We start from the raw sequence: 12,963 nt of genomic DNA on the forward strand, positions 1-12,963 counted from the left end.
ACACCTATGCTCCATCATTTCTCATCCACCCAACTTGACCCCTACAGGGCAGAGATGCTTATGATGGATGAGACAGAGATTCCAGGAGGGATTCCTCCACACTCAGGGATGAACAGCAGGGGTCTCTTCTCCATATCTCCTGCTTCTACACTTGTAGGACCTGTGATGCACTCTCCTTCTCCATCTCTCAGTTGATGGAACCATCAGCTTCTTAGGTACACGGAGCCCAGCTCCCTTCACAGAATGTCACCTTCCTTTCTCTTGGGCATTCCCATCCCATTTGGAGACACTTTCTAACTTGAGCCTGCCACTGGATGGCAACACCAACCTGTGAACTCCCTGTGGCAGCAAGCTCCAACAAGCCTGGGTCTAGCTGTCTAGATCATCCCAGCACCTGGGCCAGTCTCTTCCACTCCAGTCTCTCCTGCTTCTCTGGACATGTGTGATTTTTTCCTCAGGCTGAAGAGGTGAGACCCAAGAGTCAGGTTTGTCCATTGACAGGGCAGATCCTTTGTCTCAATTTGCCATTGGAGACTGTTCTGGATCTGGTTTCCTGGAAACAGAGCTGGAGACAAAGATTTTGATGTGCAGGATTTGTCAATGAAATGAGGAAAGCATTCTAGGAAAGGAAGGAACTAAGCCAGATGTGGCATTAGCTGGGAACTAGTGTAAGCCTGGTCCCATGGGGAACTCTGGAGCATAAATTGCACTATGGAGTTGATTTCATGTTGAAAAGGGTGTCCTTTTATATTTCTTGTTGATTCATAGTTGGTTACAGGCTACAGAGACAGTTGAGGAGTGCATAATCTCCCCAGTGAAGGGAATGCTGTGGGTAAAGGCAGATATCCAGAGAAGGGGACAGCTCTGAGTCCCCAGCAGGCAACACCCAGAGCAGGTTAGGTGTGGCTGCAGCAACTTGGCCAGGGATCTGAGTGAGGATATCAATAGCATCCTCTTTGGATTTCTTCAGGGAGAGCTTAAGAGAAAGAAATCTCTGTGTAGTAGAGCCTGGATATACTGAAGCTTACAGTAAGGTGTGGAGTTAGGCTCTCAGCTAACAATGTGTCGGTGGGTTTTATGGACATTTATTTCCATAAAGACCTCTCCTGGAGGGGTTCCAGTCATCTGGACTCTTGGCCTGACATCATCTTGGTCTTATTTCCACCTGGAGCACCATTGAAAGTACCTGATTTTGGTATCAGTTTTCTGAGAGAGAATCCCAAAGAAGATGAAGACAGCATGTTCTCCACTCTCTGTGAAATCTATTTGCACAAGGATTAAGCATGGTGGAGTAACCTAGATCGATGGTTCTTTAGAAACCCTCTCCAGAACAATCTCTGTACATGGATGGAGTATTGGAGACCTGGAACTCAATGAAAAAAGTTGCCCATTTTTTTTCATTTGAAGAGATTGATTTTTAAGTTGGAAAATTCTTAACCTTTCAGTTAAACTCCATAAATTGATTGCAAATGCTCCATTCAAAAAGAAAAAACCCTGTGAAGAACTAGCACATATTTCTATCCCCAATATGCTGCTGCAGCCACCCTGTCAGGTCACATTGGATCAAATAAGAAGAAAAAGAAATACTTCTTTGAAGAGAAAGCTGAGAAGGCGAAGGAGGCCTGGGAAAGAAAGAGCTGAGGTGGAGGAAGGAAACTGGGGAAAATTACAAGTGACAGGAGTTTCCAAAGAAAGATTAAGATAAGAGGAGTCAAGGCAGGGGTGAGCAGGATGAGGGAAGGAGCCAGGCGGCTGATGGTTTGAAGCAGGTACCTGGGGGAAGGGGACTGGATGGGTCCTCTCCTGGAGGGAGGGAGCTTGGATCAGACAACCATGGCGGTTAAAGGATTCAAAAACAAATCACACGGTATTAAGAACAAGTGAGGTCGCAGGGGCTCTACTTTTTGTTTAATGCCCAATGGTGATGTCAAGGAATGTGTGGTCAGATGCACACAGAGAGGCTAGGAAATTTCCACCAGGAGAGACGGGGAGGCTGATGGTCAGCCACAGTGAGTGTCCTCTTTTGCAATCTAACAAGTGTGATTCCTGGCTCCAGTAGAAATGGGTTTATCCCATCTCTTTGGGTGGAGGAGGGGATATGCCCAAGCCTTTCTCTAGCCAGTTGAATTTGAGGCAACTGGCCATCTAGAAGAAAATTCAGAGCCAGGAGACCACTAGCCTATCTAGAATACAGAGAAACAAAGGGGTTGGTTGGGACCCAGTAGGCAAGCAGACTCCAGGGACTCTTACCCCCAGCACAACCTGGAAACTAGCTCCTGGAACAGCAAGATGGCCTCCAGAGTCCCCCACCGATGCACTTTTTGGCCTGGTACAACGCGACATTCTAGTAAAAGATCCTCAAGGACAGCCCCTCATTTGGGGGAAAGATAAGGTGGCTGCCAAACTTAGCAATGTTGCATTCAGATTCCCCTGTGCCAGCTAGACTTCTAGACCCACTGTCCTTAATGTAACTTCATTCATACATTCATTTCATTCATTCATTCATTCATTCAGCCAGAGCACAGTCTACTGCATAATTCGGGCTCTGGAGTCTGGCAAAGCTGTGTTTGCACTACAGCTCTGCCTCTTCCTATCTGTGTGTCCTGGAAAAGTTACACAACCTCTCTTTCTCTATTTTCTTATCTAGAGAAATACTCATAAAATTATCTTAGTGAAGATTAAAGGAGATAAGGCATTCTGCCCAGAACCTAAGCAGAGTAATACTTGGCAATTTCTCAAATTTTATCCATATTATTTGTCTCTTCACAGTTATGATTATTATTGCCAATAAGGAAAGTGCTCCTTCCTAACTCATGATGAGTCCTTCCATGTGGAAAATGTCCTGCTTCTCTCCTGGATTCCCGCCAACTCCTCACTCATGTCCTTATTCCCGAATAAATAAATTTATTCTGATAAATTTGTAAAGAGAAATTGGACAGGTGCACCGGTCCCTTTTCTCTTTCTCTTGGGAGCAAGCAGGCCTCCAAGAAGGACCATCCACTGTGCCTCTCATGGCACATCTGTCTCCGCCCAGGGGCCTCTACAGCTTCCGTGAGTGGAGATGGCCAGTCTTTTATGTTGGGGACTCCAAAACAAGAAATCTACCAGCCTACAGATGGCAGTTCCATTTCCCAACATCCATTTTATCAGCAACAGTGTATGTCGGTCTCCATCTGCTACGTTTTTTTGTTTGTTTTATTTCTCAATCAGTCTGGGACTCTGGTGAAGAGGAAAGGTGCTATTTATTAGAAGTCTCCTCAAATCCCGACAATTATAAATAATTCTATGCATGTGCATAGTTAAGATTCGTTTCATCGGTTCAATGGCACAGTTCAAAGAGAGAATTGAATTCAAATCCAAGAACTTTTTCACCCCCTCCCTCTGGAATCCCATCGGCATCCCCATCAACATTCCAGATACTTGATGATCCTGTGATTTCTAACAGAAATTTACAGTTTCATTATATAAAAGATGAACATAAGGCTCCCTGCCCATTCATTCTCCTTAACCCATCTCCCCCCTGGAGCCAAGGTCAGCAGTTTTCATTACCACTGCTTGCTTTGTGTTTCGATCCTCCCTCCCTGCTGAATTCCAGATCCTTATCCAGGCCCTCATGCAGGAAAGGACTTCTTTTATGTGGTTTTTCTTTATGGGTTTCTAGGGCTGAGCTACCTTTGGTAAACTAAGAGCGTCTTTGGCTCCCTGGCGATCAGGAGCGGTTTCATTTGTGTAGGCTTACTCTTGTTTGGAAACGGGGATTGCATGAGGCAGAGAGATGTTAAGATTAGGGGGCCAGAGCATTCCTGCTCAATAAATCAATCCCCTTTTAATTGTGTCCCTGTCAGCCTGCATTCTTCCAGAGACAGGAGAGCAGGAGCTTGTTAGCAGAGTGATTCCTCTCTCTCCTTTGTGTGCTGAGCTGATTGTCAATTAGATTAAGCAATAGCCAGGGCTGCTGTACAAGGCCTTGAGGATCTGTCTCAGTCACAAGAAAGAAGCCAAATGGATCATCAATAGACGAGAGTCTAATTTGGAGCTTTCAAGAAATTTAAACCTGGATCGTCATCTCTGCATAAACAACCAAATTCTGACCTCATTAGGTGAAACTGGCATACTTTGCATAGTTATAATGAGTTTGAGTTAAAGATAATTAAATCATTGGCTACATTTTCCCAGTAGCCTCCAGAAGGTGTTAAACAATAAAGCTTCTATTGGGCATCTGAACTTTCCTTCCCCACAGGTGTCCCAACGGGTCTTGTTTTAACTACATGCTGACAGTAGCAGGTTGACACCCACAACATGGATAAACAGCTTGCCGTGTTCACAGAGGTGAACTGTCTCTGGATATTGAACCCTGCTTGCTTGAATATGAATGATCTGGAACCTCTCCTTCACTTCTCAGATTTTTAACATGTGTGAGAATCACTGGAGTCCTGTGAAAGCTTAAATTTTCTGCCTTAAGATTTCCCAGTGACCCAATGGGCCACATTTCCAGGAAGCTCATCCTTGGGCCAGATTTTGAGTAGTTAGAATCTAGAACTAACTTATCTTTTCACCTGTATAATGTTAAAAACCCTTAACATCATTTTCTTAGTCTAGGTGCTATAGTCTCACAGACCTGGATACTTTATCAAAACCAATCTTTTTTCATCCGACAATGCACCTAAGTTTTTAACAACAGTACCCAGAACAAAGTATGCATCTAATAAATGGTACTGTTTATCAGCCTCCATATCAGGGATATATATATGAGCTATATCCCACAGCCAGATCTGTCTTTCCACCTGTTTCAGCATTGCTTTCATCTTCACATAGCCACACTTGTTCATTCCCAGATTGTCTATGAGTTGCCTTTACACTTTGACAACAGAGTTAAGACGCTGCAACAGAGATCATAGAGAGCTCAAAGCCTGACATACTTGGTACCTGGCAAACACACTCATCTCTGATCCATATCATTTCTTTAACAATAAAAGCATATCACTTACCTATTGTGTCCTGGGCCCTAGTGATAGGGAAGTTCTTTTCCCCTGAAAGATCTTAGCATCTAATACATATTTAATGAATCCCCATGATATCCCCAGTACCTACTTGCCACCTGTCTCTCATCTTTTAAGTGGAGCTCACAACAGCACCTACTTCAGCGTGTTCTTATGTGGACTTACAAGTTAATGTGTGCTGGAGTCCTGTAACTATGCCTAGGACATATTAGATATTCAATAAATATTAACCATTATTACCATGACCCCAGTAGGTGTTTATATCCAAAGTTTATGTTCCTGAGACAGGATTGTTGTTGTTATTTACAGATGCTGAAAATGTGAATGGGCATAATCTTGCTCTTGTTACTTCAAGCCTTCCAATATAGTCAGATCACAGACACTGTCCTCTCATTCTTTCCACAGTCTTTAACAGTCTGGCCCTGGACAGTCCTCATATTCATGACAATATGATGGTGAAAACACCACCAGCAGCTAATGCGTATTGAGAGCTGGGTGGTGCGTGACATCATATCACAATCTTTGAGGCCCACGACTGTCTTCTGCACACACAGATATGTAAAGAGAGGCTTTGAAAGGCACTATCACACAGCTGATAAATGAAAGAGCCAGGATTCAACCCAAATCCTGTTCCACTCCAGGCCCCCAACCAACTCCTGCAAACATCACAAAGTTACTGAGTTTTCAATCAACATTTCAGATGTCCTTGCAGATAGTAGATATTAGTCTAATGCTGAGCAGCAACCATCACACACACACATGGATCATCAAAATCATCTAATTTGCCCACAGCAGATGAGGCAACCACACAGTTACATGGGCACTTACTCTCAGAACAGACCAGAACCTAAAGACAAAAGATGGTCACAGTTATTTAATAGCTCAGTGGCCCAAGGTGTCAAGCATACACCTGGTCAGTGAACATAAGTATCTTTACCTAAAGCCTGAATGCTGGGTTGGGATCTATGAGCACACAGCAAATGATACCTGTGCAGTTTACATATAAGTTGAATTATGACAAGCTTTAAGCCAAAGAGACCGGGGCTCAAATCCCAGAACCAGCCATTACTAGTTTTTTCCTCAAGCAAGTTCCTGTCTCAGGGCCTTGGTTCTTTCTCTGTACAAGGTGACCTGTGACCTGTGACAGTGCCAACATTGCAAGATCATTCTAAAGATTAATTGACATAAGTAATATCTCCCAGATAGCAATAAATGATACTACCAAGTAAGCCCACAGTAAGTACCATTTGTTATTATTTTTCCAACCCCAGCCCAGTCCTGGTCTCTGGTAGCTCTCCACTAAATGTTACTTCTCTTCTAGTTTCCTTGATACAACCTGTCTGACAGGAGACAGATGCCACAAGTCTTTCTCGTGTTAAATCAAGCCTTCAAATACTTTTCATTTCTTATCTAAGTTTAATTTTATGGAAAAGGAAAGTAGATTTCTTCTTAAGAGTAGATGGAGTAAAACTATGCTACTACATGTACCATATGTGTTTAAATCACCTTTCTCCATGGATGACATCTTTATTTAGACATGCCCTACTTTCATCAATGATTGACCTGTATTCACTCAACAAATCTTTAATGAGCACCTGCTGTGTGCCTGGCAGAATCAAATAAAGCAGACACAGGCTAGCCCTGTGGGGCTGATATTCTAGTAGGGAGAGACAGCAATAAACACAAAACAAGTAAAAAATGTGGCTTCTCTTCATGGTTAGTGCTCTAGCAATGATAAAGTAAAGCAGGACTGGGTGAAAACAACTGAGGGTGAGAGAGGAGTTGGTTTTTGATTGTGTGGCCATGGAGACCCTGAATGAAGGGCAGAAGAAGTAAGACAGGCTAAGACAGAAGGAGCATCCCAGGCAAGCAGTAGTTCCAGTGCAAATACCAGGAGATGGAAAGGAACTTAGTCTCTTCCAGAAACGCACAGATGTCCAATGTGGCTGGTGCGGCAGTGGAGAGCAGCCAAGGAGAGGGCTGGCAAAGGGTACGGAATGTGGGGCAGCAACCTTGTCACAGAAGGCCACAAGGGCAATGAGCAATGTGCATCTCCTTCCAGGTGTAGTAAGAAGCCATTTGAGGGTAACACGATCTGATTTTACATTTAAAGCAGCCTCTCTGGCTGTATGGGGATAATAGGCTGGACTGGTTTGGGATATAGATCACAGATACATCTAACCTGTCTGGTTAGATGAGATGAAAGAGAGAAAGAGAACCTGTCACTGCCATTTGATCAAGATTTTTATCTGGTCCATTATAGGTATGGTTAACTCTGACCTTAACCTGAGTTAAAAGCTTCAGAAAAAAGTTTTAATTGCTCAGTGTTTGCTTCAAACACAAATGATCTAAAACAAAAAGGCCTTTGGAGATATTTTGGAGGCACCAATACACTGCAAATACTTGAGTGTCACTAAACACAGATGCAGCTCAAGTCTCTTGGTTGTGTCTCCATCCTGGGATATCCATTCTCCCCATGAGCAGTAAAAGATCAGAGGGTAGAGCCCAAGGAGCCTGTACATTCACATGGAAGTTTTCTGCTTGTAAGTTGCAGGATCATGATCCAGGTATTTAATCTCACTGAGCCCTGGGTCCCCATCTGGAAAGCTGGAACTTCCAGAGCTAATGAATGCACCCTATCTAGTACATAAGTCATTGTTGAGTAAGCTTGCATTGTCTAACATCTCTGACCTTAATAAAACCAATTTGATTATCATTTTTTGAAATTTGTCAGAAACTCCCTGATGTAACTTTCAGAGTACGGTAAGTCCTAGGCCAACACACCCCTCCTACTTTACTTGTTGTGCCAGTCTGGTTCTTTCAGAAAGCAGTCATCAAGATAGGCTTAAGTGAGCAGACATTATTAGGGAAAATGTTTATATGTTAATGAAAGAAAATGGGAGGGAATCAGGTATGCCTGTGAGAGCTGTCAGACCACATTGCAGGTGTGACCCCAGGCAAAGGAAGAGAAGGTCAGTAGAAGCATCCTAGAGTGCTAAGCTATCCAAAGAAAACTTTGCAAGGGTGTTAGGGAGTCCCATAGCCAAAGCTGATCGTCAGAGAAGTCCCATGCTTCACGATCTCTGCTAGGAGCAGTGTTTGGGAGTTATAGTCAGTATTCTTATCACTGTGACCCAAACACCTGACACACACAACTTTAAAACAAGATTTATTTTCAAATGGTTATGGGGAGTTTAGTCCATGTCAGCCTGGTTTCCAAGCAGGAGCCAGGGCTGCAGGTTGTCAGGGAATAATGGTAGGGAGCAGAGACATAGGGTATGAGTTTGTATCAGCTTATGGCTTGGCTTATACCAACTTTCACTCTCTCCTGCTGAGAGAGGAGAGAGGAGTAGAAAGCTGCTAGAAAAAACTCTATGTTTAGCCACGCTCTTCTAGGAACCCTTCCCCAAAAACCAAGTCCCACCTCTGAACATGGCTGCCTAGTCTACCACATGAGGTCTGGGGGACCCTTTAAACCTAAACCATAAAAGGAAGTGTGACTCTAAAGCAAACACTGTGATGGCCTTCTGAGCTCTCAATCAGTGACACTCTATGGGGTCCTGTAACTGTGAGAGTATTCCTATGGATGCTGAGCTTTCTAGGTCCAAAACAAAACACTTGCATCCCTTTCTTTTTAAAGGTTGGCTAATAAAATTATAAGAAACCAATCAGTAGACAATAATGTTAGGAATATAGAATATCTTATCAAATTCCCATCTTAAAGCATGTTGCCATTGGGGGCCTGACTTCCTCTCCATGAAAACTGGCATCACTTCTCCTATACTGTGAGAGCTAGATGAGAAACTTTTATTCTTCTCTCCCCATGACCTGCTCCAGGAAGTAAGGATTTCTGCAAACAGTCTGGGTCACTTGGGCCATCCTCTCTACCTCTTCTCTTGCAACTCTTCCAGAAAGAGAGGCAGTTTTTCTTCTTGGTGATGGGGCAGAGCCTTTCATCCACTGGGATGCATGAACCAGGGATGGTCTCTGCATGAACAGACAGGCCCAGAGGCCACCACTCTCCTGTGATGGATGAGCTATGTGTCATCCTCCAGGATGCAGCCAATGGAGCGGACTGGTCTAAAGACCTGACTCATCCTATAAGCAATGTTATCCAATCCAGCTTTGACAATTGGTATCTGAATTCTTATTTATCACTTGTATCTATTTCTCAGATGGATTAGAACTAACTAAAAGAAAGAAGTATGATTGATTATCATCTTAAATCTCCAACTGTGATGAGCCCCACCCATTGCCTGCTAGCTCGAAGACCTAAAAATAGCGCCGAGCGGAAGCTCTGTGAGGCCCATTAAGCAGTAAACAACTTTCAGGAAGTCCGGTAACCGGAGCATGGGGCGCACGGGAACACAACATACCACTGTTTGTAACAAATGAGCTAATTTTGCATGGAGCGAGTGATCTGAGTGCTGATTGGCTGCTTGGGATATATAAGCGGGGAGCGGGGAGCGGAGAAGAGGAGAGTATGTAAGAGCCTGGGATAATAAAGAGTCCGAAGAAGATCGTCTCCGGTGTCGTGCTTGAAAGCGGCAAGTGGTGGCCCGTACGGGGAATCTCTCTCAACGAGACGGTCAGAACTTTGGACTTTCCAGGGCAGCCGGCTGGTAAGTTCTCCTGTGAAGAGGGAGGCTCTACAAAGTAGAGGATCATAAGATTGTTCTTTCCCAACTCCGTTTGAGGACGAAGGGGAGCTCCTTTGAGGGGAGGATTTATAGGGTAGTATACTCTCAGGCTGGACCTGAGGCTGAATAGGTATGGGAAATAATCCATCTCATCCAATACAAAAGGCTTTAAAAGCCTTATTAAACGGAAAGGGGTTAAAACTTAGGGATAAGACTATTCAGGGTTTTTTGAGCCAAGTGGATGAGGTGGCCCCTTGGTTTGCAGTATCAGGAAACTTGACCCTGGCAAGTTGGGATAAGTTAGGGAAGGATATTAAAAGGGCAGAGAAAAACAATCAAGTCACGGGAGGAACTTATCCTTTGTGGCGCCTCGTCAGGGCATGTTTGGAGCAGAAATACTACAAACCGCTAGTGCGAGAGGGACAAGTGGCACTTGATCTGTTAAAAGAGGAACGGTCCACTTCCTCTCACCCAGCTAGTGAACTAGGCTCTGAAGGGGAGGGGGACTCGGACGAGGAACTTGCGGCAATAGAGGAGGAAGTCAGCAGATTAACCCTAGCTACGGGCCCCTCGCAGGACTCTGTTCCTCCGCCCTATAATCCCTCAGCTCCAGGACAAAGCGGAGGCCGCTCCTTTAATGAAAAGGTATGGCGTGAGCCGGAAATGTTACTATCCAGACAGGCTTTCCCCGTGTTTCAACCACAAGGAGGAGGACCTCGGTATCATGAGCCTTTAGATTATAAGCTTGTAAAACATATTGCTGAGTCCGTGCGGACTTATGGTACCAATGCTGCATACACCGTAGCCACCTTAGAAAGCATTTACAGGTATGCCATGACCCCTGGAGATTGGCAGAACTTGGCCCGAGCGGCTTTGACCCCAGGACAGTATTTAGATTGGAAGGCTTTCCTTATTGAGTTCGCAGCAGAGCAAGCAGCGGTGAATCAGGCCGCAGGACAACCTGCCTGGAATTTGGATATGCTTTTGGGACAGGGACAATTTGCTAACAACCAGACCTGTTACCCTCAACAAGTGTATGATCAGATAAACAATTTGGCCACCAGGGCATGGAAAAGTTTGCCTAATAAAGGGGAGGTGTCAGGCAATCTTACTAAGATAATTCAAGGTCCCACTGAGCCTTTTTCTGATTTTGTGGCTAGGATGGTAGAAGCTGCTGGACGAATATTCGGGGATGTCGATGCAGCCATGCCACTTGTTAAACAGCTTATTTTCGAACAATGTAATACTGAATGCAAACAAGCTATAAATCCATATAAAAGTAAAGGTTTAGAAGTATGGATGAAGTTATGTAGAGAACTCGGCGGACCTTTAACCAACTCGGGGCTCGCTGCGGCTATCATGCAAGCATCTGGCAGGCAAAAGGGCAATAACAACACCCGACTAGGAAATTGCTTTTCATGTGGGGCGGCAGGGCATTTAAAAAGAGACTGCCCAAAACGAGGCTCTCTCTCTCAAAAGAGCCCACCAGACCTATGTAAGAGATGTAGAAAAGGCAGACATCCCGCCTCAGAGTGCCGGTCCGTTAAGGATATTGACGGCAATATCCTACCGTCCCATGATCAGTCGGGACAGGGTCGCCCGCTGTCAAAAAACGGGAAACGGGGCCCCCATCCCCAGGGCCCTTACAAGTATGGGGGCCAACAAATGTACAATGCTATAGAGACACACCAAACACCCCAATGGCCCAATCTCCAACCGCCCAAGGAATCCGGAGAGCCACTCCCGGTTCAGCGGGATTGGACCTCTGTGCCACCACCCGGCTGGTATTAACCCCTCGAATGGGAATTCAAATTATGTCGACTGATATGTCAGGGCCATTACCCCCAGAAACGGTGGGCATAGTTTTGGGGCGATCATCATCCACCATGAAAGGCCTAATAACTCATCCTGGAGTTATTGACCAAGATTATGAGGGCGTTATAAAGGTTATGGTCTCCGCCCCCAGAGGAATTGTTGCCATCTCTCCTGGTGATCGGATAGCGCAGCTGTTATTATTACCTAGTCTACATTCTCTCTTCCCTTCAAAAAAGGAACAGCGAGGAGAAAAAGGGTTTGGGTCCTCTGGTACTAATATAATATCTCTCGCCTTTGATATGGGAAAACGACCTTTAATTACTTTGAAAGTGGAGGGAAAGCCGATTCTAGGATTGCTTGATACAGGGGCAGATACTAGTGTAATTGCTTCTAAGGATTGGCCCCCCGCCTGGCCCATAAAAAAGACTGACACACAGCTTAGAGGATTAGGATACATTAAAACACCTGATATTAGTGCTAGACCCCTTCATTGGGAGGACCAAGAAAAACATTCTGGGACCTTTACACCCTATATGCTGGAAATTCCGGTCTCCTTGTGGGGTCGAGATCTACTTCTGGACATGGGATTCCGATTACATAATGAATATTCTCCCCAGGCGCTACATATGTTTAACAAGCAAGGTTTTCATCCATCATTTGGATTAGGGCGAAACCTACAGGGACGGAGGAGCCCTGTCCCCACTGAAGGACAAAACACTAAACAGGGATTGGGTTTTGTGGAGTAGCCACTGGGGAGGCAATTCCCATCACTTGGAAGACGGGGGATCCAGTATGGGTTTCCCAGTGGCCTCTCCCCCGTGAAAAATTGGAAGCAGCAAAAGAGTTAGTAAAAGAACAACTAAAATTAGGACATATCCAATCATCCACATCACCCTGGAATACCCCTATATTTGTAATAAAGAAAAAATCAGGAAAATGGAGACTATTACATGATCTCCGAGCCATAAATGAACAAATGCAAGTTATGGGACCAGTCCAACGTGGACTCCCCCTTCTCTCAACTATTCCAAAATTCTGGCCAATTATAGTGATTGATATAAAAGATTGCTTTTTCTCTATACCATTAAATCCTCTAGATACCCCACGTTTTGCTTTTACTGTGCCATCCCTAAACCAAGAGCAAATTGACCAGAGATATGAGTGGAGAGTGCTCCCCCAGGGTATGGCGAATAGCCCCACTCTTTGTCAACTATATGTGGATGCTGCCTTACAACCTGTTAGGGATAAATTCCCTCCATTGCGTTGTCTCCATTATATGGATGATATCCTATTAGCCTGTGAAAATGAAAAGGTACTGGATGAAGCGTACTGTGTGCTTGTTAAAGCCCTTGAGGAAAAGGGTTTAGTTATAGCATCTGAAAAGGTTCAAAAGGGCACCGTCACCCATTTTTTGGGAAATATTCTTTATCCCAATTTTGTCACGCCTCAAAAGGTCACCATTCGTACAGACCAGTTACACACTTTAAATGATTTTCAAAAGTTATTAG

This window comes from Muscardinus avellanarius, assembly GCF_963383645.1.
Source record: "Muscardinus avellanarius genome assembly, chromosome: 11".
In the NCBI taxonomy this organism is placed as follows: Eukaryota; Metazoa; Chordata; class Mammalia; order Rodentia; family Gliridae; genus Muscardinus; species Muscardinus avellanarius.